General features: G+C 46.5%; 1 long non-coding RNA gene across 1 annotated transcript in view; it reads left to right on the forward strand.

The window, feature by feature from the left end:
• Nucleotides 1-23063, forward strand: part of LOC105451252 — a 45233-nt gene extending 22170 nt beyond the window's left edge. The window contains exon 3 of the long non-coding RNA XR_974568.1: nt 22327-23063. This is a non-coding gene — a long non-coding RNA (uncharacterized LOC105451252). The remainder of the gene's footprint in view (nt 1-22326) is intronic.
• Nucleotides 23064-23296: the final 233 nt, after the last annotated feature.

A 23296-nucleotide genomic window follows, 5' to 3' on the forward strand; every position in this document is an offset into this window, starting at 1 on the left:
AGAGTGAGAGAGAGAGAGAGAGAGAGAGAGAGAGAGAGAGGGAGATAAAGAGAGAGAAAGGGCGGGGGAGCGGAGGGAAGGAGAGAGAAAGGGACAGGGACACAGTCTCCTCTCACGCGACTTTGTTGTCACCTCTAGCGAGTTAAAGCAGATAACGCGCAATGTGATATTGCTCGCATAGTTTTAAAGACGAAAGATATTCGTCTCATTATATTTAACGTTAACGAGCAGCGACATTTGATACGCGGAACGCCGGACGGGTATCGCATTCTTGGAAGGGCGACGAAGCGCCAAGAACGCGCGTGATTGTAATTGCGCGGGTAGTATAGGGTTAGCACACGTGAAAGCGAAGATGATCTCGGAACTAGTCGAACCTGTTCTTATTCATTTCTCTCTGCAGAGATGACACGGACTGTAAGGACTAGTTTGCGCGCTCGTAATGGTAGAAAATGAGTACTGCGGCGTGCTGAACCAGCGTCTTTTATACAAGGAACGTGCCGCGTCGTTGACGAGAGAGAGAAAGAGAGAGATAGAGAGAGGCAAGTTACCGGCCAATCGTGAATGGTCCAAGACGTATGATCGAAATGCCGCATTTATTACACGTGCGATGGAAATACGCTGCACTTATTACACGATCAGCGATGGAACGGCGATTGAAACTGCATTTCCTGTTAATGTATCGAAACGACTGGTTTCGATTCGATACAAAATACGATCCGTATGATAATTTGCCGATAAAACATCCCGTCGCTGCACGCAGTACCACTGTCTTCGTTTTCCGCGCTGCTCATGCCTTTGAAAACGTTAGCTCGGAAACCCTTTAAATGATTTAGTCAGTATTTGTGTGTTACGAGCTATTATACAATTAAATCTCCCTACTTCAGTCTACAGGCGAAACACAATAGTTTGTATTACGTTCAACAACATCCGTTAATTAACGTTTGATTGTGATAATGCGGCTCGCGGTGTTTGCTTCATAAACGATACCTACGGAATAAGCTCCATTATTTGCCATTTAAGCTACCCATCGCTTTAAATGATGTTTATTAATATTGTTCAATAACCGTTTTTTGTAGCTGCAAGTGATGGCGTATTTTCCAGCGAAAAACAAATACTTATTAAAGATATTCCCTCGTTTAAAATAAATCAAATGACTATACGTAATGATATTTTCTTTTAGGAATGCGGAATATAATTTGTTAATGAAACGATAGTTTTATTTGATCCTATAATTTTATTTGCCAAGTAGTTTCACACAACATTAATGGCAAATTGCTATAAATTTTCATTAAAACTTTTATTAAAAATAGAACTAATTACCTTATGATATAAAGTTATTTCAGAAGATGTCCGAGTAGATATTTTATTAGTGGAAAAAGTATACAATATTTGAGATATTTGTGAGTTTAATTTAATTGACGATCTGTTTATCGAATTATTTTTATGATATTAAATAGCGATAACATATAGAATTTGTGAAACTTAAAACTAAAATTCATTTAAAGGTGAAATTAACGCAGAAATAACCTTTTTAGTTATTGATTTTGATAATATATTTTTTTCATTACAATTTTTCATGACAAGTAAATAATAAAGCATTTTATTTGCAGAAAGTATGTTTTAAATTAATAAAATAATATTATTTAACTTTTGTGTGTGCGTTTTTCATGAACATCAAATAAAAGTAAATTACGCGAAATTTTAAAATTATTTATTCGTTTTAATATATATCTTTTACTAGGAGTCTCTCGTACTCGAAGTTAATCGACCGAGTTTAATTCCACATTATCGCTGCCAGGTTAATTACACACACGGGAAGACTTCCTGTCGTTCGTTCGCGCTCGGAATGAATCTAATGAATCGTACATACAACGTGACATTCTTTCGTAGAGAGGAAGAAGGACCGATAGATATACTTTATCAGCAAGACGACAAGCGCCGGGCGCACATCGGTGCGTTTCATAAATATTGTTATTAGCGCGCAGAAATCCGTGTGTCACACGCAGGAGTCATACGTTTTTTCCCCTTCCCCCTCCCCCCTCCAGCAAGCAGCAGCCACTCCTCCCGCTGAGGGAAATTCTTCTCTTCCTCTTTCACCCTTGCTCGCCTGTTCTCCAACGCTCGTGCTGTACCATATCACCACCACCACCACTCTCTTCCTCTCCTTTATACATCGCGCGTCCTACTTTTCTTTCTCTCTTTCTCTCGGTCCTTCTGACCCGTTGTCCCGCTTTCGCGCGCGGCGCAGCGGCTTTTCTTCAACCACCCCCCCCCCGCAGCCGGCGCGTCATACCACCCTACCGCCCAGTCTCTCTTTCTCTCTCTTGTTCCGCTCTTTTTCGCGCGCCGTGGAAATCGTTTGTCCCTACGGCGGACGTGCAGCCATTCGTCGAGGACGATCGAACGAAAAAGGGGGCGTAAACGGTATTTCTCGCGGACGGCACGGACATCGGCGTCAGCGGTAAATTCTGGACGATCGGACCATGGCGAGAACTTCGCGAAGTACCGCAGCAACGCCTCTCGAGCTTTCCCTCGGCGGTGGTCCCGATCGGATCATAGGATAAACCGTACATTTATCGGCCATCTATACCAAGCCAGGCTGGACCTTTGCACTCTCTGCGATTGCTATTTCGCGAGCTTACATTTTCCGAGTTCCCGACCGATCTATCGTTAACGTTAACGTTCGTTTGACGTGTCCGTTTATCAGTTCTTTTATCTTTGACGTCAATTCCGCGACAATTGGCAGCCATTTCGCAGACAAGTGACACTTTAAATATTTCATATTTTTATTACAAAGATTGGCATATTGCATTATATCATTTAAAACATTTATGTATCACGAGATCGAAAATCTTAGACTGTTTTCACATGTGACAGATATCAAGATCGACGAATCTATTTCGCGCGATAAATGATGCGCGCGATCCGCTTAATCATCTAGCTAACGATGTTATAGTCTTGTCTAACGGGTAAACTTTATTCCAAGAAATTAATATTGCCCCGATGTATCTCGAGTCATTGATAAAAAGGGTATATCGGAGAATTAATCAATCTTCGTAGAAGTTATAAACTTTTCCTGCTAAAACTTCTTTTAATAAGATTCTTTCAATAAGCTGGTTTTTATGAGTAGATTGATTGGACGAAGATAGACAATATAATTTTCTTAAATTACATAACTTCAAATTTAATTCCGCCCGTAAGTAGTTTCACACATTTGAATTATTAATGAAAAGATTATCTAATTTGTGTCTCACGTCAATTTTTATATGTACTTTGTATCTTTATAATTTCATCTTATTGTTAGCGTCTCCTTTGAAAATTAATTTTGACGCTTCGGAAAAGTAAACGTGTGACATGTTTTAATCTTTAAACCACCACGCCCAAAAAAATCACTACCACAAAAAAATCACCACTAACCACAATGTCGGTCTAACAGACCGCTATTATGCTCCCGCTAATTTTATAAGTTAATTATAATAAAAATGTGTGTCTTCTGACTACTTGTTGATGGGGAAAAGATAAACTATATTTTAATGTAAGGGTTAACAAAAAAATCTCGTATACAATAGAAATAAAATATATTTAAATGGTGACAAATAAGAAAATTGACAAGTAACGTTTCAATAGCGGTCTGTGAGACCGATATAGTGGTTTAAAGGTTAAGATGAATATAAGTATATAAAGAAAAAAAGCTCGTCGCTTTCCGTTTATCAAAGCTCTCCATTTTACCCCTATTTTACAAGATTCGTTATTTTCTTTTCGCTCTTCAAGCGAAACGATAAATTTCTTCCATTTCTTGCATGATAGTCCTGTCATGCGACCGATACCGCGGATATAACGCGTCACGCGCGGGAGAGAACGCGCGCAAATAAACCGTGCGCGGGAGTATGCGTGCGCGCATATAAACCGATACGTGTATATAAACCATATTTTATTTCGTGTATTATATACCCATACATGCAGTGTACACATCGCGGATGCGCAAACATCGACCGCGAGTGAAAGCTTTCGACGCGATGTTTGTCATCAAAGACGAGCTTTTTTCAACGAGAAGGCGACTACTCGCGTGTACGTGACGCGACAAAAGCTCCTGGATTTTTCGTGCTTCGCGCGCGGCGCGGTGGCGTTTGGGAAAATTCCGCGGCGAAAAATCGCGAGCGGATCGGCGCGCGGCGTTTTCGCGTTCGTCCGTGGAATCGTCATCGTGTCGCGTGGTGTGGCTCTCTCTCGGGCGAGCGCGATCGCGAAATTTTTCGTTTCGCTAACGAGCTCGCGAAAGCAATCCGTTTAATAGACGTAAATGTTGTTTACGTTGCGAGAGATGGGCACTAAGTGCATATACGATAAACTGTTTACCTCCGAATGAGAGTACGGAAAGATGTACTCTCTCGCCGAACGAAGCCAACCGTTGCACAGGCACGGGGTGTGTGTGCATGCGTGCGTGCAGTGTGTGTACCCGGAAGCCTTTCGGCGAAGCTTCGGCTGAAGTTTCGCCGTCGCGTCGACGCGCACAACGACGTTTTACAAATTTATATATCAAAATGACGCGCGCCAGTGCGCCCGCGCGCTCGCGCGGCTCGCCTCGCTCGTGTAAATATTTGCCCGAGTATTTCCCGGTGAGGGATGAAAATAAATTGTGCGTGACGGCGCGCGCCGTGCGACGGATGCCCGGAGATGGATTTTTCCTTTGATCATCCCCCCGAGCTGCCGCGTAATTGGCGCTATCGCTCGATTCCGCGCGCGGCCCCGCGCGTACACATTTCTTATTCATCCGGAGCGGAGTTTGGCGGCCTCGGGAAGCACACTCGGGAAAGTTCGTCTGTCAATAGAACGCGTGCATTATTCACGCCGGCCGAGCGTAATGCTTTGGCCGGTAAGCGCCCAGCGCTTTGGTACGGCCAAAAAGCGGACGTTGTCGTTTAGGCATTTATATCGCGACTGTATTGCATTACCGTACCGGAGAACCGCATCAAGTATGCGCTCTCTATGGCGACTGTTTAATTACAGTCGGAAGTCCGAGTAAATATCCCGCGAATGCGAATTCGAATGGCCCTCGGCGAATCCTGTGTGTTCGCAACGACGGTTAACTGTCGTTTCAACCGGCCGTTTGTTCTCCGAGCCAGACTGGATTTATTTCCCCCGTTCTCATACGTCCTGCCGTTTCGCCAAATGTAAGATTCAAGTGATAAAAATGCGTCGCCTTTATTCACCGCGTATGATTAGCAATTCCCGATCAATGGCTGCGAATAAAAAAGAATATTTCTTTTATATACCATGTATGAATAAGTTATGTATGAATATGTATAATATTTTTTTTATATACATAAAATATCAAAAGGACTTTACAAAATGGATGAAAAAATTTTTTACTCATTTTATATCCATAAAAAAAATTCCGTAAAAAAAATTTTGATTAAAAAGTTAATTTATTTATGTCTATTGTCATCGAGAAGTGACTTACAAAATGATATAGATTTTTAATTTTTGTAAAAGAATTTTGAAAGAAAGAGAGAAAGAGAGAACTAAATATGTATATGATTTATAAATTTTAATCGCGTTTTTTAAAAACAGCACGTATACTAAACCACTACGTGGAAGCCACTCGTCGAGTGCGTATCAAAGTGGATAATAAATCAATGGTCATTATTGCCGATCTCTCCCTTTAATCCGTTTATAGCGAGGGTGTACCAAAAACCGTTCACGCGACCCTTCAAAGTACTTGACAAACAGAGCGGGCGCACGAAAATCTGGGTTAAACGCCGAAAGAAGCGATATCGAATGTCCTTTTCCATTCGCGTGCGCTTAAGCGGGTCAACGTGAATATAATCGCAGATTATATTCGCCGGACAATGCGAGCGCGCGACTCATCGACCGGCGCGGCGTAAAAATCTCGCACGACCGCGGGCGCGGGCGCGCGCGCGCGAGCGTACGTGCGGACGCTCGCGAACCTCCCTCGCGTTCCGTCCGTCCGTCCGGTTTTCGCTCGCGCAAAAATCGATTCCACACGTTTAAGCTCCAGGGGGAGAAATTTCCGGAAATTGGCCGTACAAAGTCCATATATCTAGACTCGTTACCGTAATTCCGTTCTCCACTCAGCCGGCCGGGGCGCGAGCACCGGCGGGAAGCGCGCGCGGTGGTGCGCGCTCTCTTCGCGTTTAGATTTTTTTTTTTTTTACCACGGTCGTCGTGACGAGAGATATCCGGCGGGTCGGTCGACCGAGTTCCCCCCTCGGAGAACCGGCCTGGCGCAGTGCATATCGATCGGAGGCCAGGATTCGAGAGGTTCGCGTGTCACGGGTCAGGTGGGTCGGAGCTTTCGGCAGGAAGGCGAAGGAGAGGAAGGGTGCTTTCGTTCCAGTTCTCGTATATACCCTAAGTACCGACACCTTCCGCCTCCGCCGACACCACACCGCCATCCCGCTTTACCTCCTCCCCGCCCCGGTTCGGTCTTCTCTCGTGCCGGGCAGATGTTTACGTAAAAATACCGGGTTTACGATCGATCACGGATATCGAGAATCATTTCCTCGGCGGTAGGTATCAGCCGGATCGTACGGCGCGAACGTCGCGGCTCCCAACGCGATAAAAAAAAAAGAGACCGTAAGAAGGAAAAAGTAACGGGCACGCAATTACGAGAAAGAGAGAGAGAGAGAGAGAGAGAGAGAGGTAGTCGATACACTGAAGCCACATGGTTATTAAACCGGCCGTGATTGGATAGCGCTTTTACGCTCGGAATTTCGCCGCGGCGCTCTCGGCCGCGCGGGTCGGTTTTGATTTATTAATTTCTCATCAGCGACTTGGCGCTCTCGACCGCGCGCGCCGCGCCGCGGTAGGTACGTATCTGGCGGTGAGGCGGGAGGGGAGGAGGCATCGACGGACGTCCGGTAAATATATCCGGGGTAAAGGATAGATCTGGCATACGCGGGATAACCGTAACCTATTTACTAACGCAACCTATTTATACGAATTCGCAGCCGTAGGCTCGTCCGCCAGGCAAACACCGCGATCTGTCGGGGCCGCGGCGCGGCGCGGCGCAACCAGCGGGAGTGAACGGTTTCTACGTCCATCGACAAATTATAACTGTTTCCCGATATGCCCGCGGGACTCTCTCTCGCACACGGTCGTATAATTAAGCCATTTCTATATTATACATATAGAACAGCGCGTGGATCGCCCGGGCAAACTGGCCCTTTCTCTTTCTCTCTTTCTCTCTCTCTGTCTCTCTGTCTACCTTCTCTGCGTTGCCCCGCGCGCGCGATACGAATTATACGCCGTGGCGCCTGAATAAATAACAGGGCTGCCGCGCCGGAATCGCCATCGAACACCCCGTTTACTCAATATTTAATCGTCCATTGTTCGGCGCTCTCTTATATCGATGTTTCTCCCTTTTTCGAGGCGCGCTCATTGGACCGGACCGGAATAATGGTCCTCGATGTAATCGCCAGCATTTCGCCGGCGATATTTCCAGCGAGGGACCTGACCCGGCGCGAGGCGAGCGACCGACATTTTCGATCGCCTTTACGTAAGCGTGAATTCGTCGAAAATTTATAGCGATTCCGTCCCGATTCGAGAAATATTTCATAATCGTGGAATGTCTCTCGATTAATTGACTGGAATAGACGCGCCACTAAATAATCATTCTGCGCGGAAAGGTATAATGCTATAATTCAAAGCTATAATTCATTATACTTCTCTTGTCATATAAAAACGTCATAGGAGGGATCGTTAAAGAGGATATATGTCTTTATGTATCCTACTTTTTTTTTTAAACGAAATTGTTTCTTATTTAAAATATTTTTCGCCGCCTGCTTCCGTATTGCCGGGTACGAGTTTGAAAACTTTTCACATTAAGGAACGAAATGACCTCTATAATAAGTGTTCCCGTCTCGCCGCCCTCTATCTTTTCTTCATTAAATGCTATTTATGCTTTCCTCATGGAGACTCATTAATCCTACAATAATATAGCTGATGACGCGAGATTAGTTTGGCTACGATACTTATTATATAAGGCTAGAAAACTGCCACGTCGCGGCGTTATTTCGCGCGGCCTTAATGCGTTTTTAAGTATTTTTGTATCGCGCTCCTCTTTTTTGCAAACGACGTTTAGCACTTAATTTTTTTTTCTGTCGCAAGTCGCGCGCGCGCGCGCGAGCACACGCTTCGGCGGCGGCGGCCCGGAAGGCTGGTGGCACCGGCGGGAGCGAGTACGGAGAGCGCTTTTTGAAGCGATAAAGCTTTCGGGACAAATATCCATTATGCAGTCGCTTCAGGGACTCGGATTTGTCGATAATATCGCACCTCTAACTTCTGCCACCTGTGCGGAGGGAACTTTTATTAAATTTACATACCCGCTGTGTTCCCCGGCCTTTATTTAAATTGGCACTCGAATCGTGCACTGGGGGAGTGTTAATATCGTATCGCGTGGAGGAAAAACAATAGCGGGTCCAATCAGCTTTTATGCAGTGTCGCGGCGGAGTTTGAGATAAAATCGAATGAATTGTGGCACGTTATAGTGAACTCCACCCCCCCCCCTCCGGTGAATTACCCCCGTTGATTACTATACGAGAGGTTTCTTTTATAAATCTTATTTGAACGGCGGAATAACGGCGATAGTGGTTTGTGCGACGTCACTTCACGGCAAATCGTGTCAGCATAATAAGTCTAGTAATCATTTGAGTGGACGTTAATCGCGAAATGGGATCGATACAATTTTCCGCGTGTCTACCGCGTATCTCTTCGTCTTCCGCGAGTGATCGTGGAAAAAGGCCGCTGGTTCGTAGATAATAATCGCAAGTACGACGAGACTGACGCGAAAAGTGCGAGGGGTAATGTATAATCGCGTGGAGCGGCGGGTCTAAAAAAAAAAAAGGCACGACCGACGTGCTCTCGGTGTTATCAACGCGCGTGCGGCAGGATTTTCGAACGTCTTCAGGAACGGCGCGCAGCGCGCGGTTAAATTAAACGCAAGCCCCCTCCTGTGAAGAACGCATAGATCGGCGATACAGAGTCAGGCGGCGACGTGACTGGACTCGGGCGCGCGATGAATTTTCAAGATTTATCCCCCTTGTCGTGGAACGTAACCGCTTAATCGAGTTAGTTAGACCGAGGGGGCGAAGGGGAGGAGGGTAAAGCGGGGGTATAAGAGAGAGGAGCGCGCGCGAGATTTTCATCGTGCCGTCGCGCTCGCGGCACGTTCGAGGCCGGCCTTAATTACGATCCCTTCTCGGCGCGGTATCCGGTGGTAAAGACGGGCCGCTTTTGGACTTGCGAGGGGGAGAATGTCGGATTAGGTGTTAGCTTCGTGCCGCTCGCTAACGCTTACGGTTCCGCCGCCTGTGCTCCGCGCTTCCGTTTCTTGCTAGGAGGGGCGCGAGGCGGTACACATATACACACATACACATGCACACACGGAGCGTCGGCAACGTGAGATCCGGCCTTTGAATCGGAATATCGTTTCACCGCAAGGATATCGCGTTCGTGCAGGAGAGAGAGTCGAACGCGTCGCGTCGCTCGCGCCAAATCTAGGATGGAAACTCTTCTTACCTTTGACAGTGATAGTGAAGATCCTCCCCATATCTGGCGCCGTTGCACGGCGGCGTGACAGCGCTGTAGCTCGTTCACGATAAGACATTCGTACTCGCGTTTGTATTAACGATACATTTTTTTTTCAATTTACGCTTGACAATGTTGTTTTGTTTCAATATTATATGTATCTGCAAATCGACGGCAGTGCGCAGAAAAGTATTTGTACAGTATATAGTTTTTTTCCCGCGAGTGTTTTTTTGTTTATACATTACAATGGGAAACGAAATATTAAATAAATACAAAACTATACGTGGGAGATTAAAGTTGCAATATTTTTCGGGGTCATTCTACTGATGAAATAGCATTGGAAAAAACGGATGTATCTGAAAAACGCTCAAAGATGCGATTACGTTGCGAATATATTTTTCATCGATGCCGATCGTTATGGTTTTCAACAGCTGCAGATATATGCATATAAGAATTATCGATGCAACAATCAATTGGCACGGACTTGCGTTTGTTTCGTTACGTAATCACGTTCGAAACTGAACGAATCGTAACGTAGTTTCTACACAGAAATGTTCAAACGGGAGCTTTAACTCTTGGAAAGAAAAGGGAATTAATTTTTTCTGAACGATACAACGACGCGCGCGAGTGGACCGTCGAGAATCGAATCGCCGACGCTTCCGAAACGTTGTTTTCCGTAGAAAGAGAGAGAGAGAGAGAGAGAGAGAAGGGAAAATGGTGAAGAAAGCCACGAGCACGCCCTCGGATACACTTCCTTTCAAGGACCACTCAGCGACCGATCGAAAAGGCGTCCCTCTAGATTTCACGGCCCCTTCGCCACTTCCTGCACGCCGTTACTTGCTCGAAGGTATGCTCTCTACTCGTCTTACACACCGGTGACCCTTCTCTCTCAGAGTTTTCCTTCCATTTTACTCTTTTACGTCCCCTCCGTCAACCTCTAACCCCTTCCTCCCCCCCCCTCCTCCTTCTTTTTCCTCCGCTCGGTTTACCACGATTAAACCGCGCCTGAGAGAAATTGTATGTCGTAATGACTCCCTAAATGTTTCCGCGAATATGCGCGCCGATTACTTGAATTCCCTTAAATCATGCCCGCGTTTTGATCGCCGAAAACAGGGAGAACCGATCTGTCGACTTGGCTATAATTAAGGCGATTTTGGTGTCTCGCTGTGATTCGGCTAATACCCGGCTTCTCGCACCTAATTTCAATTTTCATCGGATAATAGGCGCGCTGTTAGCACGAGCAATTATTTATCGAGGTGGGAGCGCTGTTAGCCCTCCGATCAGACCGCTTCGAACGGTTCCCTCAATCTAGACAATCGTGAAGAAACCGCACGGGGCAGGTATATATCCCGTCGATCCTCCGCCGGATCGATCACCTCTCGAACAACTAAGGTGGAAACAATTTGCAGGTGCCCGAAACCCCCGAATATACTCTCTGGCTGACGAGAAAGAGAGAGAGAGAGAGAGAGAGAGAGAGAGAGAGTTTTGTTTATGAAACGATCTCTCAACACCGCCCGCCCATCCGTTATTTATATTCGTAAATTGATAATCCCATCCACGCAACCTCCCTCCCTCCCTCCCTCCCTTCAATGCTCTAGAAAATTGATTCCTCGGGTTGTATGTGCTCTCGCATATATCTTTTTTCGAAACCCTCGTCTCCTGCCCCACGCCCCGCTGCCGCCGCCGCCGCCGCTCCCTTCGTCGCCGACGAAGTTCCTGATTGGCGAGTCCTGGCACTCGCGGATCAATGGTGATTTAATTAAAGATTATAGCTCGACGAAAATTAAGATTAATCGTGCCCCATCTGCGGACAGAAAGGGGCCGGTGAGTGGCTGAAGGGCGCGCGGGGGAGGAGGTGGACGAGGGCGTTTCGCTCGGCGACCTCGCGGCCAACGGCCTTAATTATACGAAGAGCGAGCGAGCGACGTCGGGAGCTCGACATCGTCGTCGTCGTCGTCGTCGTCGTCGTTGACGTCGCCTCGTTGAGGCCTACCATGTCAGAGGAGACGAAACGAGGTCGAGGACAAGGGGCGCGTGCTTCTGCACTCTGCGGCGCGGTCGCTGGAGCATTATGCCCGAAAAAAAAAGACGAGCGAGAAACTCGCTTCCCGGGCAAGTATCGGAAACAACCCGTGCCGAGGTAACGATCGAGGCAATCGCAGGTAATCGCAAGTTTATTCGCGCGCGAGTTTACTTTGTCGCCGTTGACAACGAGCCTCTCGAGCGGCGCGAAACGCGTTAAAACGCGAAAGAGCACAAACGACATTAAATTCTATAATATCCCCGAAATGTTTTCCGCGGGGATGCAACTCTGTAGCACACGTGGAGAGCATGAAAAATGAATTTGCATTTCTCTGGTTCCAACCGGGCTTTCAATCTTCGGTTATTACCCGAACAACTTTGTCCCCTTCACGTATTATACCGTTATGCGTTATTACGGTCCGATAAAATGGGCCGAATGTATTATACAATATTCTACGTAATTAATTGGCTGTTCACGGATAACTGGATTTCGATAGCGCCCGGCATGTAAAATCGATGGTGGACGTTTGTAAAATTTGTGTCACACTAATTCCGGATATTTGGTCATTAGTTGTGTCGCTTTCTCCCCCTCCTCCCAGACCCCACTTCCCACCCCCTGGTTTGTACAAAAGATACAGGTAGCGCTCCTGAAATATTTATTCCACGTTTGTTACAAATATTAATGGCATATCTGAAATGTTTAATAATTGAAATGCGCATTTTGAAAAATGTCCCGAAAATTACGACGGCAATACCCGTGCAAAATAATCTTGAAACTGAAATTAATATAAATTAAATTATCAGCAAGACGCGTTGATGTCTAATTTAATTTTGGTCTAGTTACTCGAAATTCACGTTTGTTTAAACGTGCCGTAACGACGGGATCGCCGCATCAAACCGAAACGGCAGGCTAATGAAATGGAATAATCGCCGTCAATCGATTTCAGACATAACTCCGTGTCCGCGTTGCGCTTAAGGAGCCCAATACGGCGATCGTTATTGATTCGGATAAAAAGTCAATAAAAAGTCAATTTAAGGAACAGTCTGCTTTCACGATGTAAGAATGAGCGGAACGCGCGATTTTCCGGGATAAAATTATCGTTAAATCATCGACAGTAAAAGCGAGGGAACAAAGCGTTCGTGCACGATGGCGCAAAACGATCGTAAACTTTACGACAGCTTATTTCAGTTGCGAGTTCGTGCGTTCGATCGTTCTTTACAACATCACGGTGGCGGCGGCGGCGGTGGAGGAGGAGGGGAAGGGAGGTCCTCCGGTTCTCCCGTATGGATCCGCTTTTATCTCTCGCCCGGTCGGAACAACTGATTTCCCGTGGAAAATCGTACTTGGCGCGATTAAGGGGGCAGCGACAATCGCCCGTGTCTAATGACATTTGCTCAGCCAACAGGCGGCGACATTTGCACACGCGCCCTACGCTTTAACGATAGCACCCGGTAGATTCCGCATACGATTTTCCGTTTTGTTTTCGAAGGGCAGAGCGCGGCGCAGACGAACTTTTCGGGACAAGAATAACACGCTGTTTTCATAGTCAATATTGTTTTCCATTGTCCCTGTATTTGTTAGGCGCGCTACTAAAATAGTCCGCGCAGGTTACCGGAGAGACATTTGTCGCATTTTGTCGCTTCCATATTAAAAAAAAGTTTTGTCCGGAAGAGATTAATTTTACGCTCGCGTTTCCCGCGTCGCGAAAGGTATCATGCGAGTTTGATATTATATCTATATACCCACGTGTGTAGGCATCGCGTGGAGAATCTAATATTCCCGGATATATTTCGGCAGCTGCGGCGATAAAACGCGGGACACGCAACACGTCGTAAGAAAATGATTCCTCGCGGAGAAGTTAGATAGCCATAAAAGAGGCCGCGTAAATCAAACTCGTGAAGGATTTACGATAAGTTACTATTAGCCCGAGATTTATGTTCCACGTCAGCCCGGTCGCTGTCCTTTAAGGCCCCGTCGGGGTCCGTGAAAAAGAACCGCCTGTCACTTCAATTAAGCCGTGATTGCGGTTGCGTGCGAGACTACAGTCTCTCGGGTGGTAAAACGTGTGTGTTTATCAATTTAAGACAAAACTAACGTCGAGCTACCATCAGTCGAATGAAACTAACGCGAACGCGATCGGAACAATGGCCGTTTTCGTGCACACGAGGCAAACAAGCTCTTTTGTGAAAATCGTAATTAATCATTTATTCGTACGGCGATGATAGATAAAAAAAAGGGAGAACACACGGAATACAATATGCTTTGTACGTGGTGCCGTTCAAATATTACCTCGCTTGGATTCATCTTTGTATCGCATATTTTGCACTAATGCGACTGTTTAATTCTAAAAATTCGCTCGTTACACGTGAGAATCTTAATAGTAGGTTTTAGCGTTAAATCCGATCGACACACCGCAACGCAGCCCTTGTCAGTTTGTTAAGAATATAAAAATAAATTGCTCTTAAAGTTTTCCCTCTCTCTCTCTCTCTCTCTCTCTCTCTCTCTCTCTCTCAAAGTTCCTCAAGTGCCAGCCTTCAGGGCGAAGTCTCGAAGAAAGATTCGTTCCGGTCGTCTCTCGTCCGCAAGAGTTGATCGATCAGACGTCGAGACAGCGCGCGGCCTGCCGTTAAATACAATCGATATTTATGAAATTTGTCCATTTACAATCAGCGTAATAATTTCGACAACGGTAATTCCGTGCTAACGTGCTCGTTACGGAAGAGAACGGGGCGATTCCGGGGATAACCATGACGCGTGGGAGGAGTGAAACGCTCGTTTTTAGTACGCGATATCGTATTACAAATGAAACGAGGCTCGTTATAAACGTTAAATGATATTCGAAGTCATTCGAATCCGTTGAATAAAGAGTTTCAATTGCAGATGTATTTATGCGGATGTGGTTGACGAATTTCAGATTACCATTCGCGCCCGGTCATTGTATGCATTTTACATGTATGCATCGTAGCGAATACGTTAAAATAATCCGGCGACGTACACACACACACACACACACACACACACACACACACACACATACACACGTGAAACACACACGCACATATACCCACGCCGGGCTGGCGTAACATGACGAATTAATTATTAACGAAACAAACATTTCGCGTGCCTTATTACAGACATGTAAAATAATTATTGCCTCGTCATTATTAGAACAGTCACCCTTCCCCTCTTCGTTTTTAATATTTCTGGCTGAAAGGACATTCGGGATGAGATTCTTCCCGGGATAAAAATCTCCTATGACAGGACAGGCTAGTGCCGTTTTCCACTTCCGGCATTCTCGCCATACCTCGTCCTCGCATCGTTCCATTCGCACATGTTCCCGACATATATCCGGTGTACTCCACTTAAATCGAAAAACTTTGCCACTCGGCAAGTGGAATAAACTGAATCGAGATAAAATGATAGCCGCGAATATGAGTTTGGGATTAGAAACGAGTCGGATTCAAGTGACGCGGAAACAGTGGGGTGAGAGGGAACGCGAGTCGCGCGAGGAAAGAAGGATAAAGAGGGAGTTGTCTCGGCGATTTAACCCTTCCTAAAAACGAAGGGCGCGGCTATCCGTGGCTCCGAATTGTGTGGCAACGAAGTTCACTCGTCCGGGAGAGGATTACGTTCGACATATACTTATGTTATACGTATCGCGGACCGACGCGAGCGTGAGCCCGAGTGTTTGAGAAAAAATTCAAGAAAGTACTTAGCCAATCGTGAAATTAACTCTACGTTCTCCCACCCTCATCTCTCCCACCCCCTTCTTCCGCCGATTACTGTTACAGCTGGCGATGCGCCAGCACGGAGACCGCGAAATATCTCCGGCCACGGGATACGTTCGATCGCGAAAACGCCTGATGGATAGTTGGAAAAACGACGGATATATGAAAATTACGGGGTCGACGCCCCGAGAACGTGCCCGTCCGAGCACTCGTTTCGCACACTCACAAGCCGACGAAGCGGAGTTGATTGCGAAGACATCGCGTGACGATCGTCAAGGGCGCGTCCAAGCCGGCTGGCGCGGCCAACGCGATGCAGATTCTTATACTTTTTGTTTTTTGTGCGGCCGCCTGCCATTTTTCACGTAACTTATCGGAACATCTCCGTGTGAAAAATGTGCGAGGAAAACGTGCATTTTCATAACGGCCGGGCGTGCAAGCTTGCATATGTTAATGACCGACGAATTTTATACGCTTGCAAACACACACACACACATACACTCGCGTGCGCGCATATACACGCGAGTCAAGGTTAACTAATTAATAGAATAATTACTACGTGCCTGTAATGAAAGTTTTGCCTTTATCGGCGGCCGTAATTTGGCGAGCGAACTAATGAAATTTCTCTTAATATATCGCGCATAATCATTGATTTCTGTTGCGGAACAAATCTGTGAGAGCTATTGATACAACGGGCAAAGTGAAAGGTAATTAATTAAGTTGTGTTTGCGAAGCCGTCCGCTGATTGATTGCGTGGTCTTGCGTAAAATTGGTTTGCACAATTATTTCGCGGAAAGAAATTTAATGCGCGCGATCGTGTTCAATTGCTACGTTTCGCTGCGTCCGCGCGTGCATCGTTTTCTCCTTGATAAAACTGAATCTCTTTTTGTCTCGAAATAAATCGAATATATATACGCGAGAGATATTATCCTACCAAGAGATGTTATCAAATGAAACGAATATATTATTATTGTATTGGATGCTTATCAAAACAAAATGCGGTCGATATCGAAAATTCGCTATTTTCACTAAACACACCTTTGTGCCTTTGTTCGGTATATACAGACTCGTTCCTCACGCCTCGATAATGCGGCTTCCTAATAACGACGTGTATAGTAACACGGTGGATAGGAAGTAACGCACGAGAAAAGTGACGCGAAGTGAGTTTGCCGCGGCGGTATCATTAATCAAAGTTGCGCCCAAGTGCGAGCCGGGGGCGCAAAAGGTTGGAAATTATCGAACTTGCCGAGCGAGAGGGGGGAGGGGGAGGAGAGAGGGGCCGACAACATCGTTGTTGCGGTATCGACACGTCCGATCGATCCCGCGCGCCCGTAGGAGCGAGAGATATTTCAGAGAATAAACGCGCGATCGTATTATCACCGTCGCGTGCGCGCGCGCTCGCGCGCAATCGCTTTTAATCGAATCACGCAGGGGATTGGCTGCGGACGGCTTGGACGACGAGCATGTGCCAGGGGAGAGGCGAGCATGTGCCGATGAGACGGCGAGGAAAATTGTCGCGCTCTCTCCGGCAAAGAATTCGCCTCCGCGAATGGCCGGCGAAGGCGGCGATGTTCAAGTATAAGAGCAGGTGTGACACACTCGAGGCCCCGGGACAGCCTGCAACGTCCAACGTTTCATAGCACTCGCTGCCGCGACGCTTCCTTCCGACTGGTAGAGCATATACGTACTTTCGTAAATGCGTTTGCATGCGGTGCCAGATGGTGCAATGCCTGCATGCCTACATGTGTGTATATTCAGTAGTTTCGCACAAAGGATCGCGCAAGAGACGACTTACTTCCGACGCGTCACGTCGCGTTCCCGTTCATCGTTTCTCGCTGTAATTCTTCGCATGTTGTTTGTCGTTGTACAACCCCCTCCCCCGACTGCTTTTATTTGATATGTACCCCGTGAATTTGGAATGATTATTGCCTGCCCCCACGTTTCGTTTGTTCCGTAGCATGCCCTCCCTGGATGTACTTGTGTCTTGCGGACCACGAGAGAGAGAGATATATATATAGTTTTATCAGTTTTATTTCGGCGACGTGTATCACGCGTAGAAATATCAGGATTGATATTTTTCATACTTTTTGCATTTTTCAATCACATATCTCTTTGGTTCAGTTTTTGCAGTAAATGACGGCAGTCATTGTTATTCACTCAATTTTTGTTCCTTTCTTTGGTATCTAGATCGACACACACACACACGGCATTTTCACGAACGATTTTACAGTCTGTCGCGTTGCATTTTACATTTGGCCTTTGTGATTCCATTTTGTTGTAAACAAAACGTGAAAATGAAGGCGAAATGCGAGCGCAATAAAGTGACAAACTGCGAGGTCGCTTTGTCGAATAGGGCGTAGTTATGCGCAGTCGTAGACATTTTCGCACGAGTCAGTTTTCAGTGGCAGTACCGGGCGGCGTCGGTGCGTCTGTGAAAAAATTCCCGTTTGATAGTATATAACACGGGATATAAATGAGAACTTTCAGATAGCGTGAGTACGTCACAAACTCACGGTGTCGCATACTGAAACTGATTCGTGCGAAGAGGCGCTTCACTAGACGCCGCATTCGACGGCTGATCGTACATCGGTGTTGTTCTACTGAATCTAAGTGATGAAGGACGTATTAGCGCCGGCATGTGTACGTCACGACAATGCAACGACACTCTGCGTTTACATGTGTCTCGGTTTACCGATCTAATTTCTAATTTTAGCCTTTGATTCCTTGGCGGAAAAAAAACCTTATCAAAAGGCTGCCAAGTAGCGAGCGATGATCGTATAGATAAACGAAGTCTCGTGGTAATCATTGCATACATTCTTTTGTCTCCTTAATTTTTCTTTTTCTTTACACCGGCGATGCAAACGATTACTTGTCATACAAATACTTGCCTGACGTTTCTCTTTACGTAATAGACACACTCGAAACATGAAAACTCTCGTGATGAGATCCCCCGTTACGTTTTTTGTCGCAAACATGAGACAGCTTTTGGCATGGTATGGAACGTATTGTTGTAAACATTTCAAGATTTTTTACCTCCTTACGTTTTTACCTCCCTTTTAAATTACATCCTGTATTACAGTCACAAAAACTACACAGGTAAATCACATTTTTCGATTGTTAGGTATGTTTTACTAATTAAACTTCCAATAGTAACATCTTTTCCTACAGCGGGGATTTACAATTCGGGTCTCTACAGCTTAGGAGCGACAAAGAAAGAGAGGGAGGCATCCCGGAGTGATCAAAGTCAAAATGTCTCTTGTACGCATCCCATCTTCCCCTTTTGCCGAGTAGTTACACTCGGTTAACGTCAAATTGGCTTTTTCCTCGTTCGTCCGTTATGCCGGCAGCTCGTCGCGCGCCTCTCTTTCGTCTCTCGCATTCTCGCCCTTTTCCCTACTTTGCGAATATTGACTACTGTCCCGCCCCGCCCCCCTCTCCCCATTCTCTCTTTCTCTCCCTTTCTTTCTCATTTGGTTTATTTCTTCCCACTTTTCCTCCTCTCTTTCTCTCTGTGTCTCTCTCTATCTCCCTGTTTCTCTCTCTCTTTCCCTGCCTCCGACGCAAACTAGTCCGGGGCAATAAGACGAGAGTACGAGAGTACGAGAGTACGCCGCCTGTTTCCAAGTGTTATGAGACTTTCGGGCCGGTCACGCCTGTGTCTCTTCACGTACACTTCGCAACTATACATATGTATAACACACGAGCTCGGACACGGGAACGCCGCACATTTAGAACCCTCCGCGCAAACCCTTCTCTCTGCGCTGCACACCTCCGTTAACACCAACTTCCGCCCATCTACCCCATCGTCACCACACTTTACTCCCGTCGGATTCCCCGAGATTATGTCGCCGCGGCGAGGACGTCCTCTAACCGGATCTTTCCACTCTGGACATCCACGAGGTCCGCTGCCAGCTGTCCCGGCCGGATTCCTCAATTAACACTTCGATCGGCGTATTTCGTCGCGCCGCTTAGAAACGCGACTGACTTGTTTGCTCTTCCATCGTCTGGACTTCTCTCTTCCCCCCCCCCCTGCCTCTTTTATTCTCGTCGATATGCCACACGTCGATATACCATGGGTGTCCCACTTTAATTTCGCTTCAAGAGATACACATCGACTAGGGACTCGGCCGTGTAACGGGGGAACATTGGGGAGGCTCGGTGTGCCGTGTCTTTAAACAGCAGGTAAGACCTCGAGTTTAAGATGTCGCCCACGCACAGCTGTTCTCATAACATTCACGGTGAAGTCGTACTTACCGGGAGTGTAACAAGTATCGATCGCCGCACAGGGTTGTAACCAGCTGTGCGCACGTATTTATCGCCGGCGTCTGAAATCTTGAGTCTGATTTATTCCCCGCGAGATACACCGTATACCTTCCCTCCCTCCGTGAGAGATCGCACTTAGCAATTTTTTTCCTATTTATCACGTCGCGTAACCGGCGGCGTAGCCGGAGTCATTTTTTCGACAGCGTCGCGTCTAGTTTAGACAACAATTTTCGACGATTCGCCATTTTCCCTATCCGCCTTGCAGGAGTAGGCTCGAGACGGGGGGTTCGCTTCTCTCCCTTCGGGAGGCGCGTTTTCGATAAGCTAATTACAAATGTTAATAAACATTACAAAAACGCTCACCGACATTCTATTTCTATTTCGTGAAACTTTCATGTCGCTATTAAGAAACAATTTCAGAATAATCGCGAGCTTATCGAGAACCGTTCATCCTCGGTAACGTCCGCGCGCGAGGTGCAATTTTTCGACAAAAAGGCTCCCATCCGCTTCGCCCCGTTATCTCGGTGTACCACTTACAATGGGGCCATTATCCATCGACTTTCTCCCACGTATAAGTTACCCCACGTAGCGCCATCGTAGCGATAGTAATACGCTTCTCTGTATGAACTACCGTAATGCCGAGTGGAACAAAGCGTGGCAGCAGCAGCGAACGGATGGAGAAACTTAATCTTCCGGCGAACGCGTTCTGCAATGTAATGAATGCGAATAATACAGAAAGGGTAAAAGGCACCCTCTCTCACTCACTCTCTCTCTCTCTCCCCTTATCCTCCTCCCGCGTCGTTATCAGAGTCTCTTATCGCGGCGGCCGCCTGTAAATTAGAAACTCGCTGTATTACCGGTGCGGTTACGTCGTAGATTGCGCGTCGGATCGCAGGATAACAGAAAAAAAAATCATACAACGAGAACTTATTTCCGTACGTACAGCGACGCGTTGCGAATGTGCGATGTGCTGCGGGTAAGAGATATAGCACTCGCGCGGGAGATATACCATATATCTCTATCACTTCCGCTATTTTCACACGCGACGTAACGCGTCGACGCATTCATCTTTGATAGAGAGCGCGGATGATGATCGCTTTACGCGCCCCGGTAGGAAAAATAAAATTCTCCGGATGTACGTAACGTTCGGAAATAAAGGACGGGATTTATTATGCAATATTTCGCATTCGTGCGCGCGTACACGCGCGCGTGTACGGCTACCGTATGTAAAACCGGCCGGCGCGGCGCGTACGGAGAGAGAGAGAGAGAGAGAGAGAGTGTGTGTAGTATATCACATGTTTACTGCATTTTTTTTTTAACGCATCAGAGAGTAATTGGAACGACAAGCGTATACCTGCGATATCGTTCGACGGCGAAACAGTGGGGAGGGGGGGGGGAGGGAGGGATCGGTTTAACATCCGCAAAAATATGTAGATAGAAACAAACACGCGTCGTGAGTATCTCGTCGTATTCTCAATTTGCGCTCCGCGATACAATACGCGTGCTCCGGCTTCCCCCCCCCCTCCTCCTGGCAACTCTCGGATTTAACGCTAAAATAATTATGCACCTTTCATTTCGCTTTCATCTGGACGCGAGGAGGATAAACACGACGTGTTATCCGCATTTTCATATCAATTTGCCAGAAATTCATTTGCGCACTCGCGTCGCGTAACGTCCGCGTGCGCCGCGCGTTTCGTCGAACTGAATTTACGGGATTGAAATACTTATGTAGTGTACAATATTTATTTATCGCGCGGTAGGACGCGTGTACAAACGCGCGCGCCCCATGTATGTGTGTGTGCGTGTGCGTAACGTCGTCTCCCTCTCTGTCTCTCTCTCTCTCTCTCTTCGTTCCCTTCCGCGATGCAACAATTCGCATTCATTTCGTGCCAATTTCGTCGCGTTGAATAAGATCGCACGATCGCGCGCGTTCGATTCGAGCTCGGTTTAAACCGGAGCGGTTGTGCGAAAGCGGTAGCTGGCTATTCGTCAGCCGACCGTGCTTTCGATAGCGGCTAATCGCGGGCGAAAAGCGGGTTTGCGGTGCAAACTTTATTTCGCGCTCAACGCCACCACAATGCCATCCCCTTCTCCCTCCTCCACCGCTCCCTCCCACGCTCCGATCGCGTCCCGATCCACCACCGACAGTGGCCGTGAAAAAAAAAGAAGTATACAGCAGACTGTTGTGCGTCTGCAGGGGTGTCAAACGGGAGCAGTTTTGTTTTCGGATTTCGGCTTCGGCGCGAACGCGCCGCACAAACGTTCGCAATTACGGACAAATAATCGCGGCGTTATCGTTCGTTTGATACCGTTTCGGACGGAAGCGTTTAGAACCCGTAACGCAATTGTACTCGCGCGAACGTTAAAGATTCGTCGACCTCGTGCGCGCGAGTTTTTTTTTCTATCTCCCGCTTTCTGTCTGGATGAAAGGTACTATAAAATTTTTCGATAAGGAGATGAAGAGATACGAGAGCAATTCGACGCGTCGATCTATTATGGCAACCTGATGCTCGACGTGACGCAGAAGGGGTGACTGATCGCGCGAAGTTAATGCGATTTAGTCGTGTAACCATCGTCAAGCATCGACGCGCGTTTGACACCCCGCGCGCTAGCCGATTCTCCTCATCTTTCGCTCTCTCTCTCTCTCTCTCTCTTTCTCATGTGATACTGTAACATAACCGTCTGCTCCACTCATTACAGTCAAGTAGTTGTTTCTTTTTGTTTCTTCTATTGATTTCTTATGATTTATATATGTTTTTGTTACAGGGGTCCCGCGAACATTTTCGGCTAGGCCTTACCGAGGAGGTTGGTTCGTTTGTTTGGTTTGCAATTAGGATTAGTCAGTAGATTTTTTTCTCTAAAAGCCCTAGTCCTCTCCTTTTTCTTTCTTCTTTCACGCGTAATAGACTTCGCTTTTACATACATAATTACTCGTCTGTTTCTTCCCCTGTATTCTTACTACTACTACTACTACTACTACTACTGTCTCTCTTTATATATATATTATATATATCTCTATATCTATATCTCTCTGTCTTTCACTATCTACCTTTTCCCTTTATTCTCTCTTGATGCCTCGATCGTCGCTCGACCATTGCTAACACCAATCACCACCTTTGAACGTTACTAACCGTAGCATATATATCTATACATACGTGCGTGCAGACTCGATCCTTGCATATGTGTATCTTAGACTCACACGTATCAAGATGTATGTATACGCATATATATGGATATGTGTATATCCGATTATATACCGATTGATTTTCGTATATATCAAGCAGTGTGTGACTTCACCACCACTCCGACTCTCGATTGACACCGATTGACTTGTTCTCTCTTTCTCTCTCTCTGTTTTTTCTTTTTTTTACATATAATTTTTTACGTTTGTCGAAGGTCCGTATCTCTAGCTTTAGTTGATCGATGTTTAGATATGTGATGAATTAAGATATGTCCTTATTATCTGTGCGTGCCTTGTCAATGCGCGCGTCTTCCCCCTCCCCCACCCCCCTTTTGTGTATGTACGTGTTCGTGTACGTTGCGTAGGGATGACCCGCAATCCCGTCATGTTTGATCGTTCTGATTTATTGATTACTCAATATTTAGCTGTAATGATGAACATTAGATAGCCGATTGGATATTTAGTCTTTAATGTTTTTTCTCGAGAACGACTTGCACCAATATCAGAGAGACGAATTTTACACCTATCCGTATGCTGCTTTGAGAACCATTCCAT

This window comes from Wasmannia auropunctata, unplaced genomic scaffold, assembly GCF_000956235.1.
Source record: "Wasmannia auropunctata unplaced genomic scaffold, wasmannia.A_1.0 LD336053.1, whole genome shotgun sequence".
NCBI lineage: Eukaryota > Metazoa > Arthropoda > Insecta > Hymenoptera > Formicidae > Wasmannia > Wasmannia auropunctata.